This window comes from Zootermopsis nevadensis, unplaced genomic scaffold (genome assembly GCF_977971745.1).
Source record: "Zootermopsis nevadensis isolate Lab colony 2312 unplaced genomic scaffold, Znev_1.0 Znev_ptg000031l, whole genome shotgun sequence".
Classification (NCBI taxonomy): Eukaryota; Metazoa; Arthropoda; class Insecta; order Blattodea; family Termopsidae; genus Zootermopsis; species Zootermopsis nevadensis.
Window position 1 is genome coordinate 1,304,168 of NW_028259163.1, and position 16,523 is coordinate 1,320,690.

Below are 16,523 nucleotides of genomic sequence, written 5' to 3' on the forward strand. Positions count from 1 at the left end.
CAGTGTGTTGAGCTTAAAGTGTACTCAAATTAAGTCCTAGGGTGGCTGAACTTAGTAAGTGACAAGACATGTGAACATTTGCTCAGACGTTCGCCCACAGTCAGACCTTACCATACGCTAAGTTAAATTACTTAAATATAACATCTAACAACACAGAACAGAAATTTGACTAATAGATCTTTATAACAATTATTTATTTAATCCGTCTGATCACAATATTTAAAATTTCTTATAATTAAGATAATAAAATATCATTGATGTTCCATATCGATTGATCGATTTACATTTCGGAACATTTACACAGCATGTTTTGGTTTTTATAAAACCATCATCAGGCGTAAAATATATCTAAGAACTTAAAACTCAATTATGATATTTTATTATCTTAATTATAATAAATTTTAAATATTGTGATCATACGGATTAAAATAAATAATTGTTATAATATTCACAATATGACGCAATTACACTATCTTATAATAGATCTTTAGCAAAATATTACGTGACCACGGAATAAATTTAAGTCTGTGATCCTGAAGAAGGAAAAAAAGAAGAACATCGAAACATATAGCCGACCAGACGTTACAGCGTGTGAAATGATGGGGTTGTGGTGACAGAAATTAGTGTCATGGTTCATACGAGTTGCCATGTTCGACGCGGTTGCCTCAGACACCCTGTCGGCCCCGGGTCGAGTCCCCTTACGCAAGCACACTTGTCATTGCACGTGCGTGTTGTTTCAGCTATCCCGACAAGTGCGTTTAATTACTACTACGAACTCTGTTCTTCCTCTCTGCTACGAAATTAATCAGTGATTGTACAAATTAATTTCATGTGGTCATTATTATGACCACCATTATGTTATGTTTTGATATTTTTTTAAAAAAAAAAAATTCTGCGGGAATATAAATTTCACCACCGATTTCATCTGTGTGCTGTTACACTTATGCTTTGAACACATATGACGTACTTCCAACACCTCAGGAATTCACCCACCGCGTCTTAAAATTGCTTAGGTTAGGTTAGAAGAGTCAGCAGATGATGAGATCCCACACGCCATATATTTTTAACTCTTTAAATTTTATGACATTTTCGTAAAGTTTAGTTTTTTTTATGGAGCTGCATTATCGTTTTAGGTGAGATTTTTGGGTTCTCGCAGCAGAGAGCATGAAGTTTATTGTCTTCTGGGGTTTCTTTGCCATCTCGTAGTCTGGTAGAAACTGTCCGACGTTTCGGAGGTCCTTGCTGCCTACATCATCGCAACGTCCCAGGAGAGAGCCATCTTCAGGGCACACAAAGCAACGATTTAAGCCAGACTGTGTTCCTAACACTCGATCACCGCGTTGTGCCAGCATAAACCCCCCCCCCCCCCCCCCCCCCCCGCTGTCGGTCCATAAATAAGTCTGTGAGATTTTATTTAATTAATTCAGCAGCGTTTCAAAATCTGACGGGGGGAAAAGAAATTGGCGTCTGTTTCTACATTCGACTCGCCCTTAAACGGATACTGATTCAGACTAATGTACAAGCGAAGGTTTCAACCCTCATTAAGTCACTTCCGGTTTGGGGCATACACACAGCGGTATCTAGAAAATTTCCTGTCAAGAACAACAACAACAGCTGTGTCTCGCGTTGTTTCTTATCCCTCAAGGCGTCAATTACGTTTCACAGTCTCGGGGGGTGGGGGGGGGGCACGAGAAATTAACAAAAGAAAATTCTACGCTGCAAACATTGCTAAATCGTCAACAAATAATTGCACAAACTTAGCACTGCAACAAGCCTCACGTATCGCCGTGTAATTTTATAGAAGTTTACCGACAATTCGGAGGTGCTTACTGCCTCCATCATCAGGGCGATATCAGGAAGCTTTACGTATTCCCTATTTTTATCTTTAGCCAATACACAACAAATCGAAGGTTATTTAAGAAAATATATAAAACTTATTTTCAGTTAACAATTCATAGCGTACATTATACCATGTTTCGACTGCATATAGTCATCATCAGGCATATTAAAAAAATTTGAGCTTCAGACATTAGCTTTGTTGAAATAAACCAGAGTTAATTTAGCAACGAGTCATTAATTAAATTATTAAGATAATTTACGTATTAGCCCTTTAAAGCACTGTGGTAACTATACATACCACCTGCTAGAATATCAGAAAATCCCCATTTTGATCACAGAGTGCATTAATGTGTTTCATATGATTTTGGGAATGAACAGCCATTAATTACTTAAGTAGAATTAATTAGTTAATACTTTTCATTTTCTTTGCGGTACGGACTGAACTCATAAACAATGTTTAGACAGACTTTGAATCCAATTATTTTTAAAAAAAATTTAAACTTCTATGATACAGTTTTCTGTATCATAGAAGGCGTTCTTTTAAAAGCATAAAACATATTAGTTCTTAGACTCTTTGTTGACAGTCGATCTTATTTAAATGTTGCTTTTTTTTTATGAAATCTTAACAATGACAATGATCAGTCGGCTAACTCTGAAATAATCACCTTTTATTTTGATAATAGCACGAAGCCGATAGACACGCTCTGTGGGGGGCAAACGCTTAGTTATTTATTATTAAAGCAGATGGCAACCTCAGCGCCTCGTCAGGGCGTGTGTGGTGGTAAAACTGCCATCTCTAATTGTATTTTGCTGCCGGACAGTAATGAAACTGTGTAATTAACCCCCAGAGGATGTCAAAAGTCAGCTTGCTTGCCTGAAGGAAGTTGCCTCTGAAGACAAACTTGTCTGGTTCTAAATTGTTTGTTACTGAGTTTAAAATTGCCTTCAGTGCAAAGTTTGTCTTTGTTATGTTTCGTCCTTTTTTTTAGATTGTTTGAATTTTTGTACTCGGAGAAAGTCGGTTTCTGGTTAGTTAAGGGGAGTTTTATTTTTAAAACGCGAATAACTTAAGCGTCCTTTACTTAAGACGTGTGTGTTAAGACTAAGGGTTTGTTGTTGTTGTGATGTAGTGTCTTGGGGTCTTCAAGGATTTCCCCAAGTTTCGTGAGTCTGGAACACAAGAAACAGGGGTAGGTCCTATTATAAGGACCTTAGGGTTATTTTTGTTGCTGGGGGTGGGGGTTAGAAACGTGAAACATTTGGTGCTGACTTGGGTAAGTGCAGATGGGATGGGAGGGGTTGTGAGTTAGACGATTTCGTGTTGAGACAAGGACGTAAGACACGTGGTGAAATTGGAGGCCGCGGGTTGGACATTTCTCGTGCCTTGCGTCTCCCTGATTTCTACCCCATGGACCATTCCTTCTCTTGTCCTGACATCTGCCCTTGTCTTCTGCACAAGGGCTTCAAGGCGCCCACCGGATATTGAAAGGAGTCAACGGGTCTGTCTGTGAGTGACGTTCACGAAGAGCCTTCAGCGAACGACCTCTGTCCTGCTGGAGGTATACAAACAAGGGGTTCCTCTGTAGCCAGTGTTTCTGTATGTAATCGTCCCTACCCCCAAGGCGGTCGCACAAACCTCTGTTTACTGATTACGTTTCAACTGTTTTGTCATCTCTGTAGACATTTTCGGTGCAGGACTCAGAAGGGTACTGACTGCCCGTTCAAAAAAATTGAATTCCCATGTACTTAAGCCTGATTTTGTCTTGGAAATCCAATCTAAACTCAGATTATTAATTAGCGATTATTACACATCAGACGGAAATCTTAACTCCAAGGAACTAAGTCTGTCAGTTGATCAAGAAATTCCCTGCCTTTTATGAAGCCAGAAATATAATTAACATGGTACCTACGCCGAGCCTCGTAAATCCAATCAACATCTTCACGTTGGGATCCATTTTAATATCATCCTCCGGTTTATGTCTAGGTTTTCCTGATGTTCTGTTTCCTCGAGATCTTGTGACTAAATTATGTATACATTTCTTGTCCGTCCCATTCATGACACAAATTCGACGTATAAGTTAATATTGGTTGAGAGTTTAAAAGTTCCCTGCCACGTATTTTTCTCCGTTCTGCTGCTGCTGATATTTCGGCTTTCTAGGCCGAAATATTCTCGGTTTCCTGTTGTCATGAACGTTGTATGTGTGAAATAATTCAGAAATAATTAGTGTCTTTTGGTACCTCGACGTCGAAAGATAACTTGGTACAGGAACTAATCATTAAATTGTAATAAAAGATGGGAAAAAGAATTATTACACCGTGTAACGTCATATACGTTTGTGCGCGTTTGTAGATTGTTTAAGTAATTAGTTTCCGTTCTGTTTATTTTAAACACGAAGCGAAACTTTTGAAGTTAGAAAAAAAAATAGTGGTAAAAATGTTTTTATAAAGTTGGTCGTAGTTACATCATTCTTAATTCGGAATCCGTTTGTGTTTTGTTATTTCCCCCCCCCCCCGCAAATTACGTTCCATATAATTAATTCTGCGATAATTATAACACATGATACGTAACCCAGTTTGGGTCTCTTTATAGATGGACATGTTTTAAGAGTTCTGAAGTCTCAAATGGTCCCAGTTCTTGCCCGCTACAGCCCCCCAGTGGCCACGGTCATATTTTCGATTCACCAGGCGTGATTACTCCTTCCATAAGCGCAACAGCGAAGCAGTGAGCATAACAAATGAACGTATACAGTCCCACTGGGAATACAGAACAGATTATTACTGGTTTATAACACAATGAGACGTTCTGTGGGCACGTACAGTACGACGTGATGGGCCATACTTGACTGAGAATGTGTTTTATCGGAGGAGAAAATGTTTGAGAAGGCATAACCGGAATTAGTGTCGCCATATTAAAAGCGACGTTTTAAGCACACCACTGCGTTAAAATATTCAAACCCTTGTCATCGTTATCAGGTCTGTTTAAGATTATTGTTTGGTTTTTTATCATCGCTGTATCGCTGTATGGTCATCTACAGCTTAATTTATTCCCATAACCAAATGGGGGCTTACAACTTTTATTTCAATTTGGTGAGTTTCGTGTTCTGTCATGCTGATAAGCCTGCTTTGTTTTGTAGTTCCATTTTGTTTTGCGGAGTTGGTATCTCTAGCCCTGGATATCTGGTTCTGTAATATACTTTTTTGTTTGCGTATGTTACATTATTACAGATACTTTTACGTATTTACATTTTCAGACGAACCATATTAGGATATTTCCCACATAGCAGCTCATTTTTCTACAACTTTGACTCACGAATTTTTCTCTCCTACTTCGCGATGAAACTCGTCTGTGTAAAATACGTAATGTCCCATTTAGAAGTCAACGTTAACCACTAGGCATGTCCCCTTTACGAATAAATCGACTCAGCTAGTATTTATTTTATTTATTTATTTATTTAGTGTTCTGTCTGACGACAGGTCCATATGAACAGGATCCTTCCATCCTTTTCTCTTCTCTGACTGGGACCTGTTCATATACGTTCTTGGCAGATGATCCAGAAGTGGTTTGCCATTGCCTTCTTCTGTGTGTGAATTGAGTAATTGTTGGGATGCCACGGAGGAAAACTCCGTGTTGCCTAGACCACGGCCTTGCCTAACACAAGTTATAAATTCGGGCACCGCCGGGAATCGAACCCGAGACCCCCAGGATTACAAGGCCAGCGTTCTAACCGCTAGACCACCGTAACAATGTTCAATTCTTGCAGCCATATTCCATTCTTGGAGCTGTCGCAGAGCTTAAAATCGATCACACGCCATTGTTACAAAGGTTTTTTAATAATGTTTAGAAAAATATAGCTTTTTTTTTTTGTTCCGAGAACTATAAATAGACCGTAAGCAAAATGCAGAGGTGTGACCTTGAAATTGGATGTTGTAAGAACTGGCCTGTAACGAGTTAAAAGAACTGATTCTGAACGTTAAACAAAAGGAATTATGTTTGTGAACGTGTCCGGAAATTAATACGCGTTGAAAGTACGTCGAAGTGACATTGCGAGAGCGGCAAATGACGTCATGAGTTTACTGAGAACAATGCGATGTGGGAGCTGTCGAGATTTGTTACTTACAAAACACTTGAAGAGCGGGGCGTGGGAGTAAAAGTGGCATAAGACGTCGGATGACGAAGGTCCGAAGTTGCTTCTGCAGCGTACCCCCCCCCCCCCCCATGGTAAAAAATTATTTCCCACCATTTCATCCCTGACATAAACAATAATAAAGACGTAGATGTTTGTATTCTGATGGTGGAGGCAGCGGTTACCTCCGAAACGTCGATGAAAAGAAGACACCCATTTTCAGACTCGACGCATTGAATAACTTCGTTTGAGTAAGGGATTATAATAAGCATAATTATTTCGAGCAACCATCCAGCAAAGGACGTTTCGGATACTTACGCCCTGATTGTGTTCTTCTGGATCGTGACACTGACGTTTCGGATGAACCTTATTTCTCTATCTTCAGGTTTTGAAAATATTCTCCGTGCTACTTAATTTTAAGCGAACGGTAAAGCACTTTTCGTATTTTGTATATTTTTTTTTAGGAAATGTTCACTTTCGGACAGACGTGTTCCGAGAGCGTAGAGAAGAACGCGTTATTGACAAATGCTTTTAACTCATTGGTGTTCTGGTAGGTCGTTCTTTCTGTGAACATTTGTTATTGATCAAAGTAAGAGACTGGAGGACTAATTATAACCTTTTGCTCGTCAGGTTCCCTGGAAAAAAAAAAAAGCTTCCAGTAGACACTAATTAAATTAATAAACTTCTCTGCTGTTTCCACTTGGGACACTTTGAAATTCGAGGTCAAGGATTCTTCTTTTTTTGAAGTTTGGACTCTTCTTTTGAACCCTCTGAAGCTGAAACTCTTCGAAATAATAATAATAATAACAATACAGTGACATATATATATATATATTATTTTTTATTTGTAGTGTTCTGTCTGACGACAGGTCCATATATTATGAACAGGATCATTCCAACCTCTTCAGGTTGTCAGGGACCTGCTCATACATATATACATTCTTGGCAGATGATCCAGAAGTTGTTTGCCATTGCCTTCTTCTGTGTGTGAATGGAGTAATTGTTGGGATGCCACGGAGAAACCGGGGAAGCCCCCGGAGGAAAACTCCGTGATGCCTAGACCACGGCCTTGCCCAACACAAGTTATAAATTTGAGCACCACCGGGAATTGAACCCAGGACCCCAGGCTTACAAGGCTGGTGTTCTGACCGCTAGACCACCGTGGCCCATATATATATATAAATAAAACAACGTTAGCGGTTGTGTGGTTAGCATCCCAGCTTCGTTTCGGGAGGTCCCGAGTCCAGATATATGCACGAATACCGTCTGTACTGACTGATGTATTTCATGGGTTTATTCAGTACCTCTCCTCCCGAGCGCCTGCATGGCGCGTAACGTTAAAGAGTTTTTTTGTTTTACATAGATGTGTTTTATTCATGGCCGCGTGATGGAAAACCTCGTCTTACTTGTAATTTAGGAATTTAAGTCTGCTTAGTGGATGTTTATTGTTCCTGGTTGTTGAAGTATTTTGTGGATGTTCGATGTCGCTGTGGAGATTCTTTGGAATGATTCCAGGGACGATACAAATATTCCAACTATTGAAAAAATGTTGAAGGAAGGCGAACTGATTTCTATTCATACCGGAATGAAGTTGCGTCGATGTTATTTCACGGAATTCGAAGCTCATCGGAAAAATTCCGTTCTTTATGCGGGTTGCATAATTTTTATAACTGGGGTCTGAGGGGCAATGAAGGGGGAAATACGCCGGACATCTTGTTTTTTTTTATTCATCTGTGCTCTTCGTTAAGAGAAACTTATTGAAATTTCTTCACATTCCCTTCATAAGAAATCTCATAGCATAGCACAGCGGTTCACCGGCTTCGTGTTTGCGTGTCGATTGACGTAAAAGTTCACAGAATGAGAAGATGTTTATGGAACATCCCTCTTCAAGTGCAAACGTACGTAGCTTCAGCAATGTTTCCTTAATATCATTATTTATTATTAGAAATAACCCAACGTGATCGACCGGGAAATGTAAAGTAGTAAGCAGAAGTCATCTCGTATTATCCCATAAGACCAAAAATGCCTCGAAACCATTACCATGGCAACGATGACAAAGCGCAGATTGAAAATAGCGATTTTATAAAATGAAATCCAGCCAACCAAGACATGTCCAGTGTAAAAAGGCCTATGAATATTGAGGATTCTGGTGACCTAATCTGCAACACATCTCTGATGACCTTGGTTCGTACTCCCCGCTCCTGTCCAGCGTCCACCGACTTGTCTTTCAGTATTCAAACTCGAAACGATTAAACATTAACACGAATTTAAGACAGCTGTCGTCTGGGTTGTAGCGCCGTGTGGTCTGGTTTACTGACGTATAGTGCTCCTGCTGCCTTCATCATCGAGGCGATGACTCAGCTTCTACCAGAATACCACGGTGCAACATCCCAGAAGAAACATCTTTACGCTCGTCGCCTTGAGAACCTGAAATCTCACCTTGTTCTGTTCTTTTTCTGCAGGTGGACGACTTAAGACCGGCCCCTGCTCTTGAATCTTGGTGAGTCATGTGATTTCCTTTGTTTGTTCAGTGGCTGTAAGATCTGAACCTCGGTTCGTTTTGCTGGCTGTATCACAGGACCGCTTATTTACCAGCTCCCTCTCTAATTACAACTCTCCCTGTCTGATCCCTTCACACGTACTTCGTTTCTTACCCCCCCCTCATTTCTGTGTTTATTTTATTAAAGCGGTTTCGCCAGAGACTCTTAATTAATTGTTCACATTTTGTATGAAGTACGGACTGAATTTTAAAATATTTAAATGTTTCAAGGACTTCAAGAGGTTAGGTTAATGGCAATTTGAAGCAATGAAGGCGTTTCCTGTACAGCTGTTGACCGGAGGTTAAGTACCCCCCACCCTCCTCCCTAACCCCAGTTAGTGACTCGTGTCAGGATACTTGTTCTGGTGACGGTTGCTGTGTCCACCGAGGTTCAACGTCGGTCGACCGTTTCAAGGCATTACCGGGCTCTGAACGCACGAATTGATGCAAGAAACAGTTCGTTCTGTGATTTTAACACCCCCTCGGTGAACCAACGTCAAAAGATTCACGGACGCGCGGTGTTACTCATGAAAACCTTGACAAAGTGTTACCAAATTCACCGGTTACTTTCGACGACTCCTGTCGAAAGCAGATAAGAAATTCAAGCGAAGCTCCTAGCTTCTTGAATATTTTAATAGCTGTTATATGCCTTTTATTTTGCATTGCGTCTGCTAAAAGAAACCGTCTCCATGACAACGATCAGTTTGCTGATGCTGTTTGGGTAAATAGTCGGTTGTCCTTTGGCGAAATTCAGTGTATAAACACGGCCACTGATTTCACAACGCAAAATATCACGTTCTTGTGGTTTATGGTCACTTATTAGAGGTCTGTATTTGTGGAATGTGACTTACGTGGCTTATTTCGAATTTGCTGTCCCAAATTTAATTATTACGACTTTGTCGTGTTTCATCCTCCGATTCGACATTCCTCATTGGCTCTCAAGATAATTTATTGCTGATAAAGATACATTTGGAAGTTAATGCGTGCAGATATTAAAAAAAAAACAGTAGCAGAGATGAGATTTTTAAGAAATACAGAAGGAAAATTAAATATGGATAGAATAAGAAACGAGAGGGGTTTCAAATGTAAACTCATTGCAATTCACATTAACGAATGGTACCGCAAATCTTCAAAACACGCGCTCGTGTAAATAATATTTAATAATCCAGTCCGTACCGCGAAGAAAACACCACACTTCACCATTACGAAGATCAACTGGTTAACGCTGTTTAAGGAAATAATCGCTGTTTATAATGAGACACGCACTGCGTACATAATGTTTAAACATTTAGTCCGTACCGCGAAGAAAACACTACACTTCACCATTACGAAGATCAACTGGTTAACGCTGTTTAAGGAAATAATCGATGTTTACATTGAGAATCATGCGAAACACAGAGTGCAGATTAATTGATTGTTGAAGAAGGTGGTTCATATAATTACCACCGGGCTTTAAAGGGTTGAAGAATCAGAGGTGTGGGAATCCAAAAGGAGTTTTGAATGTGAGAGTGTAATGAAAACGTCCAAGAGAGACGATGAGATCAGACCGGAAGCAACAGGTTAGGATAAACGTCACATAGAAAATGGAAAGAAATTGAGGTGGAGTTGGTCGTGGGAGGACGGAGACGAATGGAGAGTCAGGTGGTCCGCTTGAAGTGGGAACGTCTCACGACGAAAGAAAGAAAGAAAAGGAAGATGAAATCTACTGTCGCTAAGCTCATCACTGGTGGTATTCGTCCGTCCATCCGAGAGGACTTCAAGCAGAGAATTAATCGAACTGTGGGCCGGTGTGTGGATAATATCTCACTTTCTCCATACTCTCGCTACTTGTAAAACTGTCGGAACTTTTGTTCAGAGGGGGGGGGGGGCGTCTCGACGCTGAGACACGTCGGTCCTTTAGAATCGGCGCGAGATAATTCAGCAAGGTTTGTGGGTTTCCGCGGCTACAGTTTACATTTATTTTCCTTCAGAGCGAGATATCGAGTTTCGAACCCATACAGAAGAATAATTGCTCAGTCAGCATCGAGACTTGGCTCCTGTCTGGATGTTCATAATTTGATTTCAGGCAAGGGTAAACTCTCTTAGACTAATGTGTCCAGACCAGCTCTGAGGTCCACCCAGCCTCCCATTTAAATGACACCTCTGCCGAAATGAAGAAACTTTGGTCCCATACGTCTCAATGGCGATGTGATGTTTTCCTTTGTACTTAACGAATGAAATCCTTAACTATTTTTTCACAAACGCAGTTAACTCGAAGCGCCTTGGAGTGAACCACGCAGACCACAAACTTGCGCGGTCGAAACAGCGATGTGTCACGTACCATAGCTGTTGTATATCCTGTACAAACAACCCTGATTGGTCTTGTTCAGTACAAACGTTTGCTTCTACGTAAAAACGATTTCGATACACTGGTTTCTCTTTGTTTTCGATAAAAAGCGATGATCGATTGTTACAGTCGACCGCGTTTGGCTGTTACGACCCGTCCGAACGCGCGTGCTACAACAGACGACCGTCATTTAGCGGTTATTCTACTCGGTAAGAAGTGTCCGGACTTTCCGGTCGGTTGACTGACACGTCCACTGCGCTGGGTTCACACTGGGATGTGTTACGGTCAGGGTTTCAAATTATTTTTGAAGTCTGAAGTCGCCTCCATGCGCCTTGTCGCCGGTGGCCATGTTCTGGCGGACCAAGGCAATACTGCACTTAAAGTATAAAATATCGTATAAATGTTGTTGCTATGGTTAGGAACACAGTTATGTTCCCTGGTGAATATATTTTACCGAATTAATTGCTACGTTATTTTATGTATATAAATATGACGGAACTAGAAATTAAGACGTTCATAAATCCTCCGTAAAAGTGTCAAACCTTTAGTATCATATACCTGATTCTAAATCGTTTTGATCACATTAATAATGTTGATATTATATTATAAGTAGATGTTCGACTTATTCCGTAGAAATATTAATATTAATTTTAGCTGAAATGATTTACAGACACTTTAATAAAACAGCGAGCAAATTCACACGTTTGAAATTATATAAAAAAATATTAATTAATTAACAGGCGGTGTAATGCGGTGTAATGACACAGATAAAATAATAATACATGAAACATAAATGAGAAATTAATTAACGCCTACCTACATTTTAGGTGTACAAAATTAATGTAATCACGTCACCTCGAAATTTCCACATCGATAACCACTCAGCAATCTCGATACGTATCTTTAATCGATAAAGGGTTAAATTGTAGCTGTGTCCAATGCGGCCTGCGGGCCGCATTTCGTCTACCCCTGGTGTGATTCACGAAAAAATGAAGTATTGTGGTGATCGTCAGTGGAATCATCGAACCGACTCAAGACGGAGTCCGTGCGGTGACCGAGTCTGTCAAAATAAACCGCGAAGGGCTGAGACGAGACGAAACAGTTCGCTGGAGACCCAGATCTTTAGGAAGAAATCGATTTTTTTTTTTTGGGGGGGGGGAGGGGGGGTTTACATTTCTTTTTCTTTTACGTAGATCGGACGTCTTGTCTTGTGGTTAGCCTAGCTCTCCTAATTTCGAAATACCTGTTTCAAATCTCGGTTCAAAAGACCGGTTATTCTAACCGAGATTTTCGTGGTTCTTCTCGGTTCCTCTAAGAAAATGTCGCGATAATTTAAATTTCGTGTAATTTCGGATTCGTTGTTAAACTGATTATTTCTTTCGACGCCTTATAATCTGATCTGCTGACGTGGACATCAAGTGTACCATAAATTTGTAAATACCTTTGGACGTGAGAGCAGAACGTAAGCATCGAGAATCACAGCCCTACCTTCTGTCGTCTAGGAAGTTAATTTCTGCTTTACAAATTTCTAAGTAAAACACATTATAAAAATTGTTCTTATCACGTAATTTTTTTTAAACTCCCGTTTCAATCTTCGTACCGCGTTGGTTAATAACTAGACGAATTGTTGATATCCTGACCAAATTTCTCGTGCCATTTGGTTATACGATATTCCGGGTGTAAGGAACTGTCTTTTTACACACCCATTACACACAACGCCAGCCATTAAACAAAACGTCAGCGTTGCGTTTTATGATTTCAATATTCTAAATGGAAATGGTAGCTAGACTTGTGTGTATAAAATAGAAATGAAAATTGTTTAACATCCCACTACGGCCACAGACAGTTACTCGCTTCATAAATACAAAGCCGGGAAAACGAGAGAAAATAACACTCCCTCCCCCCCATGGTTATGTATTTGTTAGGTTGGTAATGCGTGAAGGTTTGAGGGGCCTTTGAACTCGGAATGCGCACTTCATCAATTTCCTATGCCCCAGTGGGCGATCGTACCTCGAAAGGTCAAGTTGCTACTACAGCCAAAAGCTGTCGAAACTCAGCTGACCAACAGAATTCCTCTCCTTTTACAGGAACCCGAAGATCCATTGACGTCTTTACTAGAACTGACAACCTCTCCCTATTACCAGCCGGTTTAATCCTGTCCAAATCCTCTATCCAAATTTATCTAAGATGCATCTGATTCTAGATCTTCCGAAATGTCTCCTCTCAGATTTCCAATCAAAATTTCATATAAATTTTTATCTCCACTTATACTGAATTTTAGATGGAAAACTTCAAGACCAGAGACCACTCGGTAGGTACGAATGTGGTGGATAATTAATTAATTGATCTTAGAGAGATTTTAATGGAGATGCAACTGAACTGACATGACTCAAGTCGTGCTCTGATTACGAGCTTCTGTGAACACTGCAATGGATCTTCATGTCTCAACTCTAACACGTTTCCATACGATGTCCCAAAAATATGTGTACACGCGAAGTTAATATTCCGTATTATAATGTGTAGATGTTTTTGGGACATCCTGTATTTTAGACAATGACGAAAGCGAAAGAATCAACCCGTGTCCTTGTTTGTATTCATGTACGATTTTTTTTTTTTTTTTGTAAAAGCTAGGATGTCAAAATTAGGATCTTCATCGCAAAATACAAAGAATCGAGGTAAATAGCTTCTCGTGTGGGGAACTTGATTAAGGGTGCAGTTGGAAACTAGACGGAGCGAGACGAGAGTCGGTACAAAGTGGATTAAATTTCATTTTACTACGTTGGTTCTCTGGGTTTCGTTGGTAGGTAATTTTGCGTTGTCGTCCGTAGCTCTTAATTTCTTTTAAAAAAAATTATAGTATTCTATTCTTCTTTTTTGGGCAACGTAAAGGAAAAAGACCATCTCGAAGACCAGTGTTTACATTAGAGGATAATATTAAAAAATATGTTTTATTAATGGTGTGTGAGGGTGTCCAGACTAGCCCTTGGGGGCACACACCTAAAATCCTATAAAATGTGTATTCCGAGTTATACAGGATTAAACCGGCTGGAACGTGACGCTGACCACGTGTGAGGTTATTGGACTGGATTCATCTGAATCCTGTGAACGCGGTAGCTGAGCAACTATCAGTTTGTTCACTGCCTTATCTCCATTTTGTATCGTTCTCTTTTTACACGATTTATAAATGGCGCTTTGGGGTTTATTTTAGGTAACATGCAAATGTAGATGACCTTATGACCCCGATGATTGTCATTCTTCATTCAGAGTCCATCCCACAAAAGGCCCTAGTCCGGACACGTAAGACGGAAAACCTGGCTTGGTCGAATGCCGCGGTGTAGAGCGGAATTACGTGGGCTTGGCAAGCTAACTTAGCGGTTACGTCATTTGTCTCCGGAATAAATCCAAATGTCCGCTGGAAGTCAGGCAGAGAAGACACACGTCAGTTTTAATGTACGCCGTGACGTTTTAACGTCTCTTGTTGAGAATATTCTTGCGTAAAACCCAGATTCCCTCAGTGACTTTTTATTTAAACACGCGGTTAAAACCTTTATCAACGCATGGGAATGGGTTTGTACGCAGACCGGACTCTTGCATGTGCCTGGTTGTCTGTGTCACAAAGTGTTGGTTGGTGGATTTGTTGATTTGTGATAATTTGCTCTTAGCCTCCTGAAGTTTATTGGTAACTACACGACCGAAGTATTTCAGCAGTCCTCATTTTGTATTTGTGTGTTTCGTATGTTTCTCATTATAAACAGCGATTATTTCCTTAAACAGCGTTAACCAGTCGATCTTTGTAATGGTGAAGTGTAGTGTTTTCTTCGCGGTACGGACTGAATGTTTTAATATTACGTACGCAGTGCGTGTCTCATTATAAACAGCGATTATTTCCTTAAACAGCGTTAACCAGTTGATCTTTGTAATGGTGAAGTGCTGTGTTCTCTTCGTGGTACGGACTAAATGTTTTAATATTATGTACGCAGCGCGTGTCTCATTATAAACAGCGATTATTTACTTAAACAGCGTTAACCAGTCGATCTTTGTAATGTTGAAGTGTAGTGTTTTCTTCGCGGTACGGACTCTCTGTTAAATATTATGTACACAGCGTGTCTCATTATAAACAGCGATTATTTCCTTAATCCAGCGTTAACCAGTCGATCTTTGTAATGGTGAAGTGTAGTGTTTTCTTCGCGGTACGGACTCTCTGTTTAAATATTATGTACGCAGCGCTTGTCTCATTATAAACAGCGATTATTTCCTTAATCCAGCGTTAACCAGTTGATCTTTGTAATGGTGAAGTGTTGTGTTTACTTCGCGGTACGGTCTAAATTCTAAAAAAATAAATTATTTACACGAACTTCGGCATTGACGATTCACGGGATATTTGGATTTTTTTATATGTTTGTTTTGTGGTAATGTTATTGAGGGACTTTTCGATTTTCGAATGTGGGAATTGTAAAATATTAAATGTAAGAAGAATTTTGGAATTTTTTAAAATCGTCGGTGTTTTTAATTTTTGAAAATTTTGAAATCTTCGAATTTTTTTTTTCTTCTTCAAATTTTCACTGAGGTGAAGATGTCAGTATTGATATTCAGGGCTCTTCAGCCTTGACGATGGAGGCAGTATGTTCCTCCGAATCATTGGTGTCTACCTACAAGTCCACACAGCGTCATAACCCAGAAGTTCAACATCGACAACAGTCAAGTTCATAAGAAATGGAACGTTGCAAGCGACTTACTTAAAATGTTAAACCTGTCCTGTGATTGAAAGTAAGCAACTTACATTTTAAAACCCGAACGCCGTACAAGGAATCTAACCATGTCACGCGCGTTTAGGCATTACGGACTGCTGGAGGCGGACGTGGTATGTTACAATTATGGTAAAAGACTGACGAGACTGTTTGAACGATCTGAGATGCAGGCGGCGCTGTGTCTCGTGAGACGATAAATCGCTTCCATATTTGCCGAAACAGAGTTCTAAATCAACTGGCCTCTCTCTCTCTCTCTCTCTCTCCTCTTTGTTCCAATTGCACCAGATGAAAGGCAAAGCCGAGCGGTGTCTCGGCACAAATAAGGATCTTTGGGGCTAAGAGTTGCAGCAGGACTTATTAAAACGTTACTGACAGTACAGAAGAATTAACCCTTTCCATGTTACGCACGTGATATTTAGCTTGCCTTGTAATCCTGGGGTCTCGGGTTCGAATTTATAACTTGTGTTGGGCAAGGCCGTGGTCTAGGCAACACGGAGTTTTCCTCCGTGGCATCCCAACAATTACTCCATTCACACACAGAAGAAGGCAATGGCAAACCACTTCTGGATCATCTGCCAAGAACGTATATGAACAGGTCCCAGTCCGAGAAGAGAAAAGGATGGAAGGATTCTGTTCATATGGACCTGTCGCCAGACAGAACACTAAATAAAATGTCTTGGCATGAATTTTATTGATTCTTGAGGTCATTGAAACGAACCTGTTATGACGTTGATGCTAAATGTTTAAGTGGTTTTAAGAATGTTTTATACGTCAATCAGCCAAATATTTCGGACGGAATGAAAAATATTAGGACTAGATGTTGTCATGTAAACGCGCCGGAAATTATTTCAAAAATTAGTTCGTACCTCAAAGAAAACAACTTCACCTCCGCCAGCCTTCACGAAGCATTAGGAAGGTCGCGCGCAACCTGGGACTTATTAATACCA

At 40.2% G+C, this 16,523-nt stretch overlaps 1 protein-coding gene across 2 annotated transcripts in view; it reads left to right on the plus strand.

Annotated features, from left to right (window-relative positions):
- Positions 1-16,523, plus strand: part of ed (hemicentin protein echinoid) — a 289,516-nt gene that overhangs the window by 60,239 nt on the left and 212,754 nt on the right. The window contains exon 3 of one of the 2 annotated variants that reach the window (XM_087359442.1): positions 8,426-8,463. The exons of the other annotated variant lie outside the window; for it this stretch is intronic. The gene's annotated coding sequence lies outside the window, so the exon portion shown is untranslated. The remainder of the gene's footprint in view (positions 1-8,425; positions 8,464-16,523) is intronic. 2 annotated transcript variants of the gene reach the window in all.